Below are 20966 nucleotides of genomic sequence, written 5' to 3' on the forward strand. Positions count from 1 at the left end.
AGACCTGAGGGGCAGATAAAAGAAACGTAAAGAAGCATCAATTAGGATACTGCAATGCTCAGGAAATAAACTTAGAAGTCCAGCCAGGTGTCTATGGACTACACCATTCAATACAGCTCAGTGAAGTCATGAATGGCAGCTTATTTCACCCTGAATGATGAGGCTGAAAGCCCATTTAGAAAACACTCCAGAAAGAAGTTAAGAAATCAAAATAAAGGACCCCATATACAACTCCTTAAAGAGGCACCTCATGGATAAATGTTACCAATAGGAAGCTTAAAACATGTGTGCTGACATTGGCTTTGCTTTGGCTTTGCTAAATGCAGAATACCACTTCTGTAGTACATTCCGGAGGCTATAGAGCTAATGGCTCAAACTAAAGGCCACCAGCCAAAGAGGGCGAAGATGATGTGGCAAGAGAATATGAAACAGAGTTGAGGAAGCCATAGAGGAGAAAGCAGAAATACCCTAATTAACAAAGAATATCATTGACTCAGAGACCAGAAAGGAGCTGTCAACAGAAACAACACCTTGTCCCTCTGGCATCCTAGAGAGTAGGGTAAGCAGTAGGAAAGACTGCAGGAGCCCCAAAACCTCTAAAGGTCATAATATCCATCCCTATGCTTCTTGATGCAGAATCCAAAGACATCACAGCAAAATGGAAGCCCAGTGAGGACATCAACACTTTAGACTGAATGAGCTGGCAGTGTTTTACCTGTCTCTGACAGGCATTAAACCATCAAGGCGATCAGGTTGGCCAGCATCATGGAGTTTGATCCTCCACACTGGTTAATTTAGCACTTTGTCACCTGGTTGTCTATTCATAGCAGGATAGAGTGTCTATGTAGGCAATGGATGACTATCTACAAAGTTGGCAATTGTATTTTGTAAGCTTGTGCCGCTTTTGCGTCAATAAAAAAGTATAAATATATGCCTTAGTGCCTTTTTGAAAGAAAGGCTTGCAGCTGTTGAGCTAAAAAATGCCCCATATAGTCTCTATTTTCTGGAAGAAAGTGGTGTCAGGACCTTTCTGAGCAAAGCACCAAGTCCACGGCCTCATTCACCAAATTTTTTGATCAACCCAGGGAAGAACTGAAACAATACATAATAAATAATACATAAATTAAAATAAAGCTCAGATATGTAAAGAGAAAAAAGAGAAATACAGAAAATAATGCATATTTACATAAAGGTTTGAAGTCTCTTACAATCTTGATGACATATGCAAATCACCTGAAAAGAGGCAACAATGAAAAAAGAGAAAAGTAAAATGAATAGGGTTAGAGACATGGTGGGGTCAAGTAATGAAGGGGATTAGCGATAATTAGACTCATCTTGGAGGGGAACCCGAGGGGCAAGAGCAGAAGGCACCAGGAAGTAATGGTTAGAGGTCTCTTACTTCATAGAAGTTATATTCAAATCACACTAATGAAGAAAAAGCAAAAAAGACAAAAAATAAGTATGTTTACAAAGTGGGGTCAAGAGAGGACATTGCCCCAGAATTTAGCTCACCTTGGTAAGGGGATCGAAAGGCCGAGAGGAATTGTTGCCAGAAAGTGCAACTGAGAAAAGAAACAATCTTAACTTTACATCAAGGATGTCTTTAAAGAACAAGCAAAAGACACCTGTTGGTCTCAGAACAATTGATGTCAAACCATTTATTGGTAGACTCCTAAATAAAACTCGTGGAGCTAATTAGTAAATTTGAAATAACAGCACTAGCACACTCAAAAGAGATTAAAATGCAATCAATCTTTATTATACTAAAAAAAAAGAGAATTAAGAAAAGTTGGATTGGAGACAATATTGGCATTAAAATTACCACCCGAAATGACATACATGTCAGATAAGGTGTGTTCAACAATAGATGTAGGTAAGTTTTCAAGCATTTTAGAACTCATACAAAAGTGATTAAAATTGGGTGGTGAGAAACAATCATTGTAAAAATTAAACAAATAAAACTGTAAACCATCTTCACAAGAAATAAGAAATTAATTAATGCCTGAGTGGCAGGTGCTAGGAACCCTGACAGAGCACTTAATAGATGTACCGTGCCAGGTTGAAAGTCCCACTCTTAGCATCCCATAGTCCCTGGAACATAACAATGTGACAGGAGTTTAACATAGTACAACTAACTATCTAGGCTTATCTTAGAGGCTAATTCAGCTATTCCAACTAACAAGACACAAAAGAAAACAGATCTAACAGATGAATTAGGCCAAGGGAGGCTATCATGTGCAAGTATGTTATTTGTAATGGAATGTCGAAGGACTCCTTACTTTGAGAAAATCTAATGTTTTTTAATAAACTAGAAAGTCAGCCATTGTAATCTGAGAAATAACAGACCACAAAACGTTCTGGGTAGTTACGGTGAGAATTATTGAGGAAATAATAGGCAGAGAAGTACTGTTATATGTAGTCGAAGAGTTAGTCACAGAGGATACAGAAGAAGGATTGTAGAAAAAAGGCAGTAGGAAAACCTCAATTGAATCAGTAAGAGTGTCACAAAAACTGTATTTAATTGGAAAATCTCTTAGTTAATCCGGATGTTTAAGATTAACCACCATACAATCCCCTTCACCCAATGAATTCGTATCACAAGCAAACCCCTATGTATTTAAATTAACTTTAGTGAGAATCAGGACATTATTCTTCAGTTGAAGGCCAGTCGCAGTTGTATAGGGGGCAAAACAGGAACATTGGTCAGAATTATACCTGAAGGGCAAGCATTTCGAGGGAGAATCAGAGTTGGAGGTGGGGAGATAAATATAATGGACCACATTAGTAATGGAAGCAATACAATTGAAGACAGATTGTTGGCTTTCATGCTTAGAAGTTTCAATAGGCTGGATATCAAAAGAGGTGAAAGAACTGACCATAACAGGTGCAGAAACATAGGGCTTGGAAGCATGGTGTTAGGCACATTACAACCTAGTGAAGCACCATTGGGGACAGAGAATTAGATGCAACATTGGTAGAAACTGGATGAGAAACTAGGTTAGAGGTATGATGGTTAACTACTGTGTCTAAGGGCTGTTCAATGGAAGTCAGACTGTCTTCGACTGTTCTAAACTTTGAATCAAACATAGAAGTAATTTTCTTTAACATGCTTTCCAAAAGGCCCTTAACTATAAATAACTGACAGTAACTCATCTGGGGTCTTATAATGACATACAGGAACTCTGGAACATAAAGCATCTCTAAGCCAATTCAGTTTCTTTGGAAACTACACCAAAGGCATGCCAAGAATAGAAGGCATGATGGAGACAGAAGGGCCATTATCAATTGACCTAGAGTTGCCTGGAGTTTAATATTTCCCCATTGAACTGTGAAGTAGACTATGCCTTTGGTGTAACTCCACAAGGTGTGCTTTCCCACCCACAGCTGACAAAAGTGAACTTGTTCCATGTACCAACGATGAATGTTAAAAGACAGGCTTTTGTAGCACCTCAAAACACTATTCAATGTGCAGCTGAGATAGACACAATCATTTCTAGGTCACTCACAATACTGTAAAAGGATCAGGGGCACTATGGTAAGAACAACAAATCTTGTCTCATTATTTACAGTATTACACACGCACTGTACTACGAAGGATGAACACTTCTGAGTGAAAGTATTACTACCAGAATAATCTGTTTCTCAGTATGACTAAAACAACTACAGAAAATATTTTGAAAAACAGCAAAAAGCCTTACTATAAATAACTAGAATAAAATTATCATTTCTAGCATTGTCAGAATGTCATCTTACAATTTAACACTGTAGCACCTACTTCTATGTGCTGCACTAAGAGAGCATGGAAAGCAGAGCAACTTGTAGCCTAAAGTTTCTTAGGAAGAAAAGTCACACTTCACACTTTGTTGACACCAGAGGCTGTCTTTATCAGCAGAGGCATGAAGACAGTGTTCCTCGCAAAGAGCAAACACATGATGTGGTAGAAGTCGGTCAGCCTTACTCCAGGACTTGGCTTTATCAGCTTCAAGCAAGGTGTAGAATCTGCAAAGTGCAAAGTGTTCTGTCAGTAGGTTAGGTCTTCTCTGGCAAAATCTCAGACAATAATCTGGGTGAAGGATCTCTCCTGACATGAGGTCAAGTGGTTGTCCTTCTATACTAAATCTTATCAGAAACTGGAGTTTATGGCACAAGTTTAGGAATGTGCGACATAGATTATGTGTATCAAGGTGTGTGTCCCAGGCATTTCCTTATGAATATCTGAGATAAAAGGATGTAAATTCAGACATCATTATTGTGGTTATATGTATTTATATGTTCTTATTTAACTTTGAAGTGGTGAAAAGTAGACATTTCACCAAGACAAATGTCACATTGATTGTTCTATCTTTGTCATCACTCAAATGGCTTGATGTTTTCACAGCTCTTAAAAGATCTGGGCAGGTGATATCTACATCTTATGGCAAACATGACGATGATTGTGCATAAATTGGGAAAGATGGTGACTTCCATTGTTTGAGAGTGGGAACATGTTTACCTCCGTCAGCCAAGATGGAGTCGGGCCTACAGAACATGGAGTTACACCATAAAGGGCTTATTCCAGAACAAGAGAATTAAAATTTCAAAATAGGGGACAAAAGAGGGGTGTCCCACACTAACTGTGACTAGGAGCTGAAAAGTTGCAGACGTGTCCGTTCGTGGCCCAGTATTTGCCAGGGGACAGCCTAGGTGGATCACATGCTGCAGGTGCATGGAGCACACTACGTACTGCCAATCTCCTCCTCTTACTCCTCCCCACCTTCAGGGTCCACAGCAGGGTTCACAGCAGCATAATCGGCTAGAAGATGTAGTTCTTGTCTCCCTACTAGGCAAAAATCTAGAAAACATCTAAAGTATCCCACTCTGTGAAAGGGCAGTGCCCAGCTCCTCTACATCTTCAGTGTCCACAGCAGAATCGTAGCCTGGGAGGTATAGTTCTTAGCTTTTTCGCAAGTAAGAGTTCAGCAAACACCAAAAGCGCCTCAGTGTTTCCAATTCGGATTGGTTCATGAAAGAACAATATATGTGAGCAGTCTAGCTAGAAAGGATTCATTGGGTTTTTTTCTGCCCTTACTCAGCCGTTAATTTGTGCCAGTGGTTGCAGCTGGTTGTCATCAACTGTCATTTCTGGCGACCAGGTCATATTTCATTTACAATGCAAGCACTGCTCATTCCACCCATAATGGCAAGCCCAGCGGTTGGCTGTATATTAAACATCGGTGACACCAAAACTGCTGAATTATTTACAGAGTAATATTTTCTAGAGTTATTCTCCAAGTATTACCGAAGGTTTCCAGGCACCTTGATATCAACTAAAGTATTCTTGTATTCTGGTAAATGGCCCCGAGACTGACAAAAAGTCTGTAAATGGGACAGAACTTTTTAAGGAAAAAGTGAACATTGCACAATTATTTAACCCCAGCCCAGCCACATTTCGATATGTGTGATTCATTTAGGGAAGGGTTTTTAAGGTTTCAGGTTATTTGTGTTTGCCAAACTCATTACTCGATTATACAGTTCTAAAATAATGTCTTAGTAGAAGATTTGTCTTCAGATATATGGAGGCAAAATTATTTTTCTACACGACAGGTCATGAAGAATGACCTGTAATGACCATCATTTATCAGACTAGTGTTACTATCTTTGGCAGACTGTGTTCTTCCACGTTAGAAAACATTTAGAAAGCTTAAAGTGAGAGTGCCCGGATATCTAAAACTAATTTGTAAATTTGACAGACTGCTCCCTGCAGATAGTTGGCAGATTTATGACCAATGAATTAATAAAATAGGGTTTTAAGGTAACATTTGCTGACGCATAACACAGCTGGCTTCTTGTCATCTCTAACACACAGTAAGTGCTTTCAATTTTTCAGATCCTAGAACCACCATCAGCTAGATAGCTCTGCAAAAATAGAGCAATTCATTGCAAATATAAAATACTTTCCAGAACATAAGAAGCATTGTAGTAGTAACGTCGGAGAGCTTATGTGATGTATTTTTTCTTGTTTTTATTTAATTTGCAATAAAACACACACCAAATATTGCAATAATATGTCAAACCATTAATACCGAAAAACTTAAAACACTTCATGATTGGATATGCAGTAAATAAAATAACGTTTTTGCCCATAGGTAAACATATCTACAAAGCACATGGACAAATGAGAGCTTTAAATCATATGCTGGTGCGGGGCATGGCCAATCCGGTGACTAGGATGGCCCCATAGCATTGAGTCACTGGAATTGTGTGCTAATAATGTAGCAGTTCTATCCTAAACGACCACAAGATACCTACATCGGGCATGTAGTATCATGTGGGATGCCTTCCTCATGCCTGGACGAGAGATGCCACCAGTGTTGTGGGGCACCAGAAGCTCCACAACACTAGCAGTCTGCATTCATAGACCCTCATCGTCTTGGCACCCTACTACATGGTTGTGGTGGGGGAAACAGCAGCCATGGGACAGACCGCACAGTGCCTGAGCCGTGCCTGCAAAGACCAAGGCTTGCTCTGTGCCTGGACTGGAATGCAGAAGCAGGGCCTGGATTATTGCCTGACCTCTCCTCCATCTTCATTCCCCCTCCTTGTTGAAGTCCTGCTGAAGGCTGTTGACATTTATTGCTGCACGATCCATCCTTCGATGGCTGCCTGGCATGGTGACTCTGTGGGGCCTGCGATCTGCAGGGACCAGGTGGTGGTGCCAGTGTGTGCCACGCTGTGAATTGTGCTGTAGTCAGCTGGGGAGGTGACTGGCCCTCTGCAGATTGTGGATCCATCACTCTCCTACAGGTGGCACATCAGCATGTGCTTTGTTGCTTGCCACTTGCCACCCGGCATAGGCATGAGTGACCTGTACTTTGTATGGTGCCTGTAGGCTGTGTGCAGTTGGATTCCTTTTCATTCCTGAAGAGCTTGCACCCAGGAGCACAGAGGGGAACACCCCCTGTCCCAATCTACCCATTGGGAGGCTACACAGGCAGCTACCTCTCCCCATCTCCCCCCTGTGGCCTGCACCTTAGCCAACAGTGGCATGTTAAACCAGCTGGTCTCTGTCCGGGACCTGTGTGCTGTCAAGTAAGGGCTTCACATCATTCACTTATGCCACCATTTGCAGATCATAGCTCAGCTGGTGGGAAAGGTATCCCTATACCTAAACCTACACTGCCTGTGTTCCCTGGCTACTACATCTATACCTCCTGGTCTCCCTCATTAGCCAACCAATATGGGACATCGGGACACTAAGCAGAGGAAACTTGTGTTTGACTCAGTTAGGGGCCAAGACAACACCACTTGCTCTCAGATATGGAAGAGCCCCATACTAATGTCTCCACTACCGTGCCAGCTGATGTTGCGACCACCATTATGACAGAACTGCGAGCTAGATTTCAGGTGATTAATACCCGCATTGACGCACTCAGCAGCCCACTGAACTGTATGGAGGAGCAGAATGTCTGGACAACCACAATGTATGGAGTAGAATGCAAAATCTCTGAAATGGAGGACAATGCCTCCAACATTACAAAGTGACCAGAAAAAGTAGAGTGCCTGCTCAAATTAGCCATGAAAAAGTATGAAGATTTTAAAGCTAGATCAGGGTGGGAACAAAATTAGCATAATGGGAATAATTGAATCCACAAACATGGGGCGTCCTGATACCTTTGTTAAGAAACCACTCTCTTAACTCTTCAGTCACCAAGCCTTCAAAGACACCTTTGTAGTGGAAAGAGCACATAGTTCCTCACCCTCCCAATGGGGCCCCCGTGCCTCCTCAACTTCTGAGATAGAGACACAATACTGCACCTGGCCAGGGAGCATGTGTCTCTTCAATATCAAGGCTAGACACTGTCAATATTGCAAGACATTACCATTGCTGTACTAGAGGCCAGGCATACATTCTCTGGAGTGAAAAATACCCTCCGGAGGCATTGCCTTAATTACAGCATGTTATACCAGGCCCGTCTCTGAGCTGAGGCAGATGAATGTCACCAGATCTTCACCAACCCCACAGAGATGGTCCTGCTCTGCAAGCGAAACAGTGTGGGCACCTCCACCCTCCCCATAAATGTGATGCTGGAACAGTCACCCACTGCCTCAGTCTCCATACCAATAAACATCCCTCCTGCCTGACATCCCCAAAGCCATGGCCTCCTGAAATGCCATTAACCAAGAGACAACAAACTTGTATCTCATAAGGTGATATGACCCTTCCTGTACTCAGCAGGCCAGCTCTACAAGCATTCCAAGTATGGACTGAGATTCAAATAATTTTTGAACCCTTGTCTAAGTGTGTCACTTTCTGAAGTTTTTCTATCACCACCCAGAGTTGTAAACATGTATGTCTGCTTCTTGATTTGTTTATAGTTTGATAGGGATTTGCCAGTTAATAGCATTACTGGTGTGAAAGGAGGGAGATTTTTTTGTCATGTTGTTGTTTCATTTTGTTATTTTGCTGCTTATTTGTTGCTATATTAAATTTCTACGATCTGCAGGCTGTACACTCATACACTCATATGTTGAATCCCCATATGGGACCACAGTGACCACCACCCAATGATTCCCTTAGATCTGGACTTGACAAGCATCACCTAGAACATTCACAGCCCTAATAGTCCTAGGAAAATGAAACATGTATTGTCCTATCTCAACAGACATCACATAACATTAACATTCCTACAGGAAACACACCTGCCCCCCAGTATAGATGTCAATATGCACATGGGGCGCTAACCGGTAATTCCCCTACCACAGCTCATAGACCAGCGGATGGCAACAGCAGATATGTGCTTGTCTATGGTTCTTTGGCTGGCAGGGCAGTGCTCCTAGTAAATGTCTATGTCTCTAACACAAACACAACCAAATTCTACAACAATCTATCTGCCCCTATAAGATGTATTCAAATGGACTTGATTATATTGGATGGGTATTTTAACCTTGCCCATCACCCACCTGTGGACTCTACTGGCCCTTCTGCTAGTACAAAACCCTACTCATTATGAGCACTCCAGGACCTCATTGACACATACCACCTATTAAACCCGTGGCAGATCCACCACTCGCAGACCAAGGGGTACTCTTTTTACTCCCCCATGACCTGGACCCATATTGATTACTGGTTTGTATCTCAAAGCCTTCTTTTGTGGCTGAGGAAAGTGACACACCTTCCTTGCACCCTGTTCGACCACAAAGCTGTTAAACTTGCAATGACTCCACCGCACCCTGGTAGGGTTCCCAGGAAGTGTCGATTCCTAGAGAATGTGCTCCATGATGCCTTCTTCAAGTCTGAGTACCTTGCTGCTATTAACAAATATTTTGTCTTGAACTCGGGCTAGGTTTCCAAACATGTCACCTTATGGGAGGCCTTCAATCCTACATCAGAGGGGTCTGCATATACACACATACTGGTGGTATTGAGGAGCATATATGATCCGAGTGGAAAGGGAACTGCAGACTAATGACTCCCCGACCACCTCTGGGTCCCAAACCATTCATTTACATAAGAGGTAGAGTCTGTTGCAGGAATTCTGAAACCTGGCAGACCGAGAACTGGCTTACCTTGATAGACAAGCCCAAACCCACCATTACAGGGAGGGTGAATTCCCAGGCCCCACCTTAGCATGAATAATGTGACCTGATTACCAAAAAACATACATTATGAGCCTTCTCACTGAGGTTGGCGTGACATTCACAGATGACTCAGGTGTCACCCAAACACTCTATGCTCATTACCAAACACAGTATTCCACATGGCCAATGTGCAAAGTGGATGAAATTGGCACCTACCTCTCTGAGATAGCCATTGTCAGAATCATAGATGGTAGCAACAATTCTTGTCAGCCCCTGTTAAGTGGGAGGAGATTTCACAGGCCATTAATGCCATGAGAGAGTCTAAGGCCCCCACCCTCAATGAACTTACTGGTCATTTCTACAAAGCATTTAAACATGTACTAGTACCTCACCTTTCCAAGACGTATGCTGAGGCACTTAAAGTGGGCATTTTGCCTCCTAATTTATGGGAGGCACTTAATGCCCTCCTTCTGAAAGTTGGCAGGCCAACCCATCTCTGCACCTCCTACAGGCCCCTGTCTATTCTTTACTATGACAACAAAATACTTGCCAAACCTATAGTGATGCGCATGGCACTTCTCATGGAACAAATAATCTCCCCGCTTCTGACAGGATTTCTGCGACACCATTCTAGCACTATCAGTCTGGGCAATTAATTTAATGTCCTGAAAAAAATAGCTCCAACCCTCCTGGCCGCAGTTGACCTCTTAATGCTGAAAAAGTGTTTGATTCCTTTAGAATGGCTGTTCTTGAGGGTGACCTTTGCTAAGCTGGGCATCTTCCCTGGATTTTGTTACCTCATAATGCAACTGTAGGCTGATCTCATGGCTTGCCTGCCAGTGAATGATCAATTCACTGATGCAGTTCCTACTTCTAGAAGCACTCATCATGGTGGCCCCTCTCCTCTCTATGTTTTAATATAGCCCTGGACCCACTACTTTAACACCTACAGGAACAACATATGAACACGGGATTATGTTTCCAGAAGTGTCCACTCCTAGCATCTGTGTACGCCGATGATACATTCTTGTTTGTATGGTATCCTGCTAAACACCTTCCGCCCATAATCAGGGAATTTATACGTTATAGGGCCCTTTCCGGCCTCTTGATGAACCGGCATAGGTCAGGACTATTTCCACTAATAGAACCCATCATCCCCTGTTCTTTGGAGTATCCACTGTGGTGGTGTGAGAATTCCCCTAAGTACCTTAGTCTTGCACTTCACAAACAAAGAGATGAGGTGATTCACCATAACTATAGTCCCGCAATCGACAAACTTACCACACAGGTCGACTCGTCTGTCACTATTCATTGTGGAGTACATTGCCATCATAAAAATGGTGGGGCTTCCATGCTTCCTCTGTCTGTACCCTAACATCCCAATTGCCTTAAATAATATTTTTTTCTCCGTGGTCCCCAGCCTTCTGCCACATCTCATATGAGTGGGCCACAGTACCAGAAGCAAATGGGAAGCACTGAACCTCCCATATGCTAAGGTGGGTTTTGAAGTGCTGGTTTTTCTCTTATACTATCTGGCGGCACAGTGCCACTTCTCTTACTATTGGTACCAACCGATGCCAAACTCCCCTATCTGAAACTAGAACAAGATCAGTCGGAACAACTTCCCCTGTCCTCAGTTCTTCCCAAAGGACTACCATGTAAGATGCGGGACATACATACCCTATCTACAACCTGCTGGGCATTGTCCAAACTCTGTAGATACCTGGACTCTGAACTTCTGTATTCACCAGACATTCCCTTCAACAACAACCCATTTTTTCCTAAGACACATGAAACACTAACGTAGGGTACACTTTTGAGTCGCTAATTACCTACATGTGGGAGACCTCCACATTAATGGCAAAGTAGATCTCCAAAGTGCATTTGAGACAGATGAGGCCACTTCCACCATGACTAATTTTATACACCTCTGTTTAGACAGCACAGTCTGTGACATAATTCCTACATATCTGGAGGAAGCGGCAGACTTTCCCCCTCTTAATTTAGTGATCTTGACTATTGAGAGCACCAGACTCATCTCCCAACTCTATCATTTCTGTTTGGAACTGAGACAGGTGCAAACTGTTGCATGTGGGTGGCATGGGAGTCTGACCTGGGTTACCCCATCTCAGATAAGCTATGGCACTATTGCTGCACACAAACCAAATTAGTATCCACTAATAGCTGGTGTAAACTACTCCATTACAACTTACTGCAATGAGAAAACACCATGCCTCAAGCTCTTGCGAAACTTGATCCCTCGCGGTCACACAACTGCCATAAGTGTGCAGCTGACCGTGCTGACTTTGCTCATTTAACCTGGAAATACACCATTACACAGGCATATTGGCAGGCCATGTTTGCCCTGGTTTCTAACATGCTAAAGCATACTGTACAACATGACCCCCTCCATTCGGTCCTGGGATACGTCATATTGCTGAGTCCTGGACACAGACACCGCCATGGCGTTGCTACTAGCTAAGCGTCTCATTGCCCATCTATGAGGCAGCAATAGAATACTTACCAGAGATGACTGGCTGAAAGATATTATACATTGTGATAATACTAGTGAACTCTGTGCCTAAAGACTTCTGGGCACCCCTTCACACCTACCTGATGGTGTTGGATTCGGACACAACAGGCAACACTATGTGCTGATTAATTCGTACTCTTTTTACTGACTGTATTTGCATGCTCTACATGTGGTTGTATACGTATCTGAAATCTGGATGTAATGTACCTCAAATAGTTCTTCTTTATATCCAATGACTGCAGCATAGGTGTTGTTAACTGGGAAAACAATTAATCATTTAAAAAAAATCATATGCAGACAAATGTCTAGGTTGAGCATTAGTTTATCTAATTGCTCAAAGACAGAAATACCAGGAGCCAGTTTTCCACGATGTTTCTTATATATATATATTTTTACTTTTGAATCTTAGGCAGCAGTTGCAATACATCAACAATGTGTATGTACTACAGTCAGTAATGCAGAATACTATAGTGCAGTTCTGTTTAGATGTGTACAACTTTCCATCATTATGTACGGAAAGAGGGGTACAAAACAATATGCTGCTTTTGTCCTCCAAAGACTTTCAAAGCAAAAGTCAACTGTGATGGAAATTAAGAATAGAGCAGAATTAAGGAACAACCCCCAGGGCGCCTCTATTAATTTGTCTATGTTAAGCAATCTTTAACATATGTAAAAAAAAGTGCAAGTACGGCTTAAAAATTACTTATATACAAACGTACTGTATTTCAATTAATCATAGTCTTTCTCAGGCAAGATAACCTGTTTATTTCTGATCGCCCCTAGACTCTTCCTTCAAACAATACCTTATGAAAATCAAAGACAAGAAAATTCAGCACACCATTCATACCTCTCTTATCCTCTTTCAGCTACATTCGCTCACATACCACGTCACACCAATATACAATATAATACAATGTAATCATAACTTCCCATCTGTTTTCACCCTCAATACACATGATTAGCATTAATACAATCCATTAAAACATAGGATTCGATAACTCTTTCAGGGTCATAACCCGTTCCTCTTCAATGGCATACTGTCCAATAGGCTATTTTTATGCGTCAGATATTTATACAGTTCAATTTCCTTTTTTCTTCTTTTACTCCTTTTTTTGTGATTTTCATTTCATATCAATGTTGTGGCTCAACACATAATCAAACAATATTGTTTTTTCATTCCATGTTAATATTGTTGCTCAAAAACCTAGCAACATTTCTGTTTCTCAACGTCCATTTCGGCTCCCCGACTTCCTCAGGATCACCACAACTGTACCTTTCACATCCCAGGTTCGCCCTCTTCCTCGGCTTGTGGGTTGTTCCTTAATTGAATTTCAGTATTACCCTGCCTCAGGCACCATCTATTTTACTTCAGGGGTTCCCGTTTGAGACAAATTAAGGTTGGGGCACCTTGTGTAAAATGAAATCAATTCATATTTCTTTTCGTAGCCAGTGAAGATTCTCCAGCACTTGGGTAACTTGATGAAAATGTTCCTTTCTAAATACTGGTCGTGCTACCAAGTGTAAAGTAGCTTGAAAGGGTGACTCTGGCCTTCTGGGAAGTCCATTCACAGCAGCATTTCCAAAGTCAATATGAAAGGTCACTAAGGATAGTACCACCATTTATAGCGCTTTTATGAAAAGACAAACTAGTATGCAACTTTTTAGAGTAATGCTCAACTTGATTATTGCCTGTTTTTTTTATGAATATAGATACTTAACTTCTCTGTCATGACTCCGAATGATTCCTTACTGAACAAAGAGGATGCATTAAGATGGAACCCTCTATATAAAATCAAGCAAGGATTAGACGAGAGGCTGGCCATTTTCAGCATATTTTAAGGTCACAAAGTGATAAACCATCTAATGATCCTTCTGTTGAATCCCATGCATTTTTTATAGATGAGATTCAGCCTTGTATGATCAATATTATTAGATTGGTTACACCTGACAGCCTTAGGGTAGTCTTCCCCCAAACATTTTTGTCTGTTTGTGTCACATTTTTTGTAGATTTATTTTTGTTGGTTTTAGGACTCTGAGCACTTTGCCACTGCTGACCAGTATTCAAGTGCATATTCCTCCCCCCTCTGAACATGGTTTGATTGGTACAACCACCATTGGCATATTTAATGTACTTATAGGTCCCTAGTAAAGTGCACTACATGTGATCACGGCCTGTAAGTAAATGCTACTAGTGGTACTGCAGCACTAATTGTACCCTCACTTAAGTAGCCCTTAAACATGCAGGGCCTGTGTTGGCAGTTTATACTGCCATGTTGACTTGGCATTTAAAACCTCTTGCCAAGCCATAAATTTCCCTTTTGTTACATAGATGTCACCCCTAAGGTAAGCCCTAGGTAGTCCATAGGACATAGTGCATTGTAACTAAAAGGTAGGACGTGTACTTTTACTTACACCTGAAAAGACATTATCCTGCTTCAACATAAAGGGCTGTATAACCTCCCATAGTGAGTCTCTAGCTAGGAGAGAAAGAAAGGACCTCTTTGCACTTCTTTGAAGTCACATGCACTTCTGAGGAACAACTGGATATAAGTACTGGACCTCTGTCTCTACCAAATCAGTACACTGCTGGACCTGTGAAGGATTCTGCCAGGAAGAAGCACTGCTGTGCTACCACAAGGACTGCCAGTCTGTAGAGCTGCTTTGGCGGAACTGATTTTCTGCTATGCTGCCCTGCTGTTTGCAGCTCTCTGCTCCCTGGAAGGACTGGGCCCATCTCACTTGGCCCCCAGAGTGAGTCTAGGAGATTGCTGGTCTGCCTCCTTTTCTAAAGTCCCAGGGACACCAAAGACTTTTCTTCAATCTACACACAGCACCTGCCTGCTGTAAGTCTTGCTCTGTCAAGTGGTGCCAACCCAGTCCAGGACCCTTGGAAATGAGTATAAAGTGCTGCTGGTACTAGAACCTATGTATTTTAATTGGAACCACTGCATCTTTGCTGTTGCATTGAAAACCAGGTGCATCGCATATGGAATAGCTGCATCATCTCTGGAACCACCACTTTGGAACCGACACATCACCTCTACTGCCTGGAAAGATGGATGATTTACCCCTCCAGCGTGGATTAACCTGGTGCATCACACTCGCACTGCTGCACTCAGAACCAACACTTTGCTCAACAGAAGCGATGCTTAGCCGCATATGTGTGGCAAAATTCGGGCACAACACCCAACTGTGTGGGGACCATGGACACATTTATTTTTCTAATTCGGTGTGGAGTCTTTTTATGATGTTTTCACTGTGTCCCTGTTTGAAGAGTTGCACAAATACTTTACACATTGCCTCTTAAGTTAAGCCTGACTGTTCTGGTCCAAGCTACTAGAGGGTGGGCACAAGTTAATTTATGGTGCATATCTGACTTACCCTGACTGGGATTGTGGTTTGTGTATGGAGAGGGTGCATACCTCTGCTAACCAGAAACACAATTTTTAACAGTGGTGATCAGTAGTGAGGATCGGACTTATGTTTGTGCAGTGCCATACAACAGTGACATGGTGCACACTACTACTCCATATCTAGACCATATCAAGCCAATTCTCTCTAATTTACTTTTTTGATTTTTTTGCAAAGGTTTTCCAGACTCCCATTTTTGCCTGTGGTATCTGTGACCTCAGCTGACAGGAGGGAATTTGAGCTGGCCAGCCTGGAGAGCTACAATGTGGCCCAGCTAAAAGGATTCTGACAAGAGAAGGTTGTGTTTCCTAAAGGGAGTTGAAAGAAAGTAGAGCTCCAGAAAGCTTTGAGTTCAAGAGCATGAGCAGAAGCCCACCAAATTAATCCGAGTAAGTGGGGGAAAACTCTGAGCTGTTACCCAAGTGTCTCTGATTGACAATGAGGTGGTTCCTAAATTCCAGATGCCCCCCAAATACTGCAAAGTATAGGCAATGGGTTACCGTCACGGGACATGGTGTTGAGGCTTTGAGAAACACAGGAGCCAGCATGACTATGGTGAGGAGTCAGCTGGTGACTGAAGAGCGAATTATAGCCAATACATTCCACCTGTTTGTGGCAGCAGACAACTGTGAGGGTCACATTCCAGTGACCCTTGCTCTAAGTGAGTGCAGGGGGTCTCATGTCTTCAGAAAGTTGCAGTGAGCCCTGAGATACCTATGGAATTTTTGCTAGAAAATGACCATGAGCACACTACCTGGAAAGAAGGGGAGCTCCGGTCACAGCTGGAGATGTTGGGGTTACCATGCCTGTGGAATGTTTGCTAGGAAATGACCTTGAGTATAATACCTTGAAGGAAGTGCAGCTCATGTCACACCTGTAGATGTTGGGGTTACCTGAGTTGGTGTGTGCAACCACCAGGTCCTTGTCAGCCCAGGAAGGGAGTCAAGGAAATCTGGAGCCTAGGTAAATGGCCCAGACAGGTGCTGAAAGGAGAAAGGGAATGGGGCATGAAAGCCAGCCTCTGAATATCGCCCAGCTGAGGTGGATGGGGTGCTGAAGGAAATGACCCCAGAGTCCAGTGGAGAGGACATGACCTCCCTTGGTGACCTTCCTAAACTTACTGGATGGCAAGTGGAAGGAGGACCCACCAGGGAGGAATTCTACAAGATGCAGAGGGAGTACACATCCTTGGAGGGTATGAGGCAACAGGCTGAAGCCCAGGAAGCTTGTGATGCCTCAGGTAGTCGCTGCATTTACTGGGAGGACAGCCTCCTTTGTGGTGAGCCTAAAGCACCTGTACATGGGGCAACAAGGTGCAGGTGGTCTCCCAATGCTACAGGACCTTCCTACTGGAGCTGGCTCATGGGATATCCCTGGTGGGACATCTAGGCCAAGACAAGATCTTTGCCAGGCGTGTTCCCCACTTCTACTGGTCCCAGGTGAAGGTTTCCTCAGATATATTCTGTAGGACCTGCTTGACCTGTCAGGCTAGTGGAAAGACGGAAGTTTAAAGCTCCTTTGAAAGGGTAGGCATCAACATTGTTGGGCCTATTGATCCCAGACAGCCTTCTGGACTGCTGGTTTGTCCTGGTTCTGTTGGATTATGCCATAAGAAACCCAAAAGTCATACCTCAGAGGAATGCAACTGCGCCTGCAGTGGCTAAGGCCCTAAAAGGGATTATTACCTGACTGGGTTTCGCCAAGGAAGTGGCGTCTGACAGGAGCACCAACTTCATGTCTGCTTATATGCAATCAATGTGGAGAGAGTGTGGAGTTATCTATAAGTTCTCCACACTCATCCATCCTCAAACAAAAAGGCTTGTTGAGAGATTCAACAATACCCTCAAAGGCATGATCGAGGGCCTGCCTGAGGACCTGAGGCATAAGTTGGACATACTCTTTCCAACTTGTTGCATTGTGCAGTGCAATTACTACAATATATTGGCTTTATGTATTAACAAAGATGTGTACTGTTTATGTATATGATATGGCAGTCTAAGAAAAGATATTACACACATCTCTATGGACACATTTTCATTTAGGGATTGGTGTGAATTTTTTTGTAGGCGTCTATTAGCATGAAGGCCGTTAGTACCAGATTAGTGAGTGTTAATGATGTATCGAAGTTTGATTTTTTAACATTTTTCTAACTACCACATTACACACATATGCATTGCACATCCTTGTCCTATTGCTTGCAAGTATTGTTTTAAACATTCATGAGTCCAGTGATGATGTACAGCGACAATTCTGAGGATAACAGGTAAAGCATTCACTTACCTTCAGTTTTGGCGATGACAAGGTTGATTTTCATCTTCGGCCAGAAGCAGAAGTAATGGTAAGACATCTACGATCAGCTTCATGATGGCAGGAAAGAGAAAACTCAAAAGAAGGTATGTTTTGAGCTTATATCTCTCCCAATCAGGCCACTCACTTGTGGAGTTTTAGCCACCACAGTTGTGTCAGCAGGAAAGCATATTGTGCTTGGGCCGGTGGTAAAACTGACTGAAGACATGCTGCCAGCCGCTTTTGCCTATGGCACTGTCGACATGGGTGTACAGTACCGGTGGGGACGATGGTTCATCAGCGGACATTCGTCTATGGACCTACTAACACCTAAATAGAGCAGACGGACCGCCAATTCAGTGGGCAGAAAATCTGATGGAAAATGGCAGGACCAATTACACTAGGATCTAGCTCAAGCCCTAAACACCTCCCCCGCCTTTAAACGCTTTGAAAATTTAAAGTGCACTTACTGGTATGGTAGACCAGCAACGCAAATCTGCAACCACAAACTCTTCAAACATCCAATATGAAAAAAGAAAGATTGTTAGATGAATACAATTGGAAGAAATGGTGGAAAAATAAACAATAATATGATGATTTCCATTCTAGAGAAATAAATGTTAAAATGCATTTTATTGTCAATGTTCATAAAATTAATAACTTGTTAACAATATTTTAAACATATCTATATTTCAAAAATGTAAAGACGGTTTTTCATATAAATATATTAAAAATACTAATACAAAGTTGTAACCAATGTGTCTAGACCCTTTTTAATATATTGTAATGTTTTAAAAAATGTAAGCAATATAAAATCATGTTTATGAAAAATTGTAATACAACAGGTTTATTAAAATGATATAACTGCAAATACAAACAAATACACTCTACAACTATATCATATGTGTAAATATTACTGTTGAAGAAAAAAAGGTATTCTCATGCAAATTTAAAAAAAGCATGTTGTTAATTTTGAAAATAAAGCACTGTAAAATATGGTATATATTGAAAGAGATACCGAAAGGTGGTGATAGAACAGAGTTTCTCTGATGGTGTACTGTCTACCTTTTCTGAGGCAGACTGCATTTCTGCATTCTCTTGATACTAGTGACTAGTACTTATTATTACTTGCATTTTTTATTCACAAAAAGGTTTTTCCTTTGTTGAACTTGACACTATTAAGTACAATTACACTATATCCTATGTTTAAGACCATAAAAGGTTTTAGGTGAAATACAATGGAGTTAGTACATTCCGGCGATAAAAAAAAAAAAAAAAAAAAAAAGGGAACAAAAAAAGAAAAAAAAGAAAAATATATATATATATATATATATATATATATATATATATATATATATATATGTCTATAATATCACTGGGCATGTCTTTTTCCTAATTATATGGTGTGTACCCAAAAATGTATGAGACTGATGCTTTGTTATTGCTATTCAGTTAAGTGGCAGTACAGACAGCAGGCTTCCTTCAGAGACTTTTCCAAGATATACCTACTAGTAAACACTTCATAAATACAATATACAATAAGAAACTAATTATTGGGATCACCCACTACACGCCCGTTCAGAATAAAGCCTCAACCACATTGCCAAAACTAGAATTGAACTGAGTCTTTGGAGGCTGTTTGTTGGAAATGACCGTTTCTCCATGGTCATCCCCAGATGTGTTGCCTTCCTCCTTCTCTTTTTCTGACCCAGTTTCTGTTTGTTTCAGGTCTCCTGGGACTTTATCAGTGCTAAACAGTGCTAAAGTGCATGTGCTCTCTCCTCTAAACATGGTATAATTGGTTTGCACCTGTTTGGCATTTAATGTGCTTTTAAATCCCTAGTAAACTTCACTATATGTGCCCACAGCCTATAAATTAAATGTTACTAGTGGGTCTGCAGCACTGATTCTGCCACCCACTACAGTATCCTTCCAAACATGTCTCAGGTCAACCACTGCAGAGCCTGTGTAGGCAGTTTAAACTGTAATTTCAACTTGATAGACTACCTACTTCCCAGGTCCAAATCTTTCTTTATTATATGTAAGTCACCCCTAAAGTAGGCCCTGGTAAGGTGTTCAGGGTGCTGTGTACTTAAAACGTTGACATGTACATTAAAGTTTAACATGTCCAGATAGTGAAAATGCCTAAATTTGTTTTTCAGTATTGCAAGGCCTGTCTCGCATAGGATAAAATAGGGGTTACCTTAAAAAATATTTTAAGTGTAATAAAAAGATAGAAATGTGGTGTTTGGTGTCACTTGACTCACAATTTAACATCACAACTTATGATGAAGTCGGATTTTAAATTATAAGTCTGAAAATGCCACTTTTAGAAACTTGGCATTTTCTTACTTTAACAATTCTTTGAAACTGCCTATCTCTAAATACATGTTTGGGGTAGATGACAGCTGGGCTTTGTGCATTACCACAGACAGTCATACAATGGGAGCTTAGGTGTGACTTAATGGGTCTTAATGTCCCTTTAACTGGCTTGTTCGGGGTGCATAGCACTGCCTCGCTTACACCTGAACAGGGCTGTGCTTCTTCCCACACAAAGGGCTACATAACTCCCTGTAGAATGTCTAGAGCCAAAGAGGGCAGGACAGAGACCGTGTGGACTTCAAATGAATGCCTGGAAGTTTCTTCCACCTTCCAGAACCAGGTCACCACAGTATAAATATTGGGTCCTAAACCCCAGCAAATCAGATCCTATTGGAAGCAAGGACATTCTACCATGAAGGACTGCTGTGCTGCCACAGGGACTGCCACTCTGCAACTGCATTGCTGTGTTGGACTACTGCTGCTGTTGTAGAAGGGACTGCCACTTAGGTACTTGCCCTGCTGTGTTGACCTACTACTGCTGCTGCTGTAGGAGGGAGAGCTACTTTAGAAGTTGCCCTGCTGTGTTGGCCTACTGCTGCTGTACGACAGACTGCCAGTTTGCTGTTTGCTCTGCTGTGTTGGCATGCTGCCTGCTGCTTCTTTCCTGCAGTGTGAAGGACTGGACTTGGTCTCTAAAACCTTGCAACCAATACTTTCCAAGGGCTGGTTGCCTTGCCCCCTGTTCTTCTGCAGTCTCATGGACATCCAAAAACTGCTACCTGCTACAGCACCTGGACTCTGTCATCTGTGAGTTTAACCTGCCAAGTTGTGCCACCGGAGTCCTGGGCCTTATGAA

The sequence above is a fragment of the Pleurodeles waltl genome, chromosome 4_2 (assembly GCF_031143425.1).
Source record: "Pleurodeles waltl isolate 20211129_DDA chromosome 4_2, aPleWal1.hap1.20221129, whole genome shotgun sequence".
In the NCBI taxonomy this organism is placed as follows: domain Eukaryota; kingdom Metazoa; phylum Chordata; class Amphibia; order Caudata; family Salamandridae; genus Pleurodeles; species Pleurodeles waltl.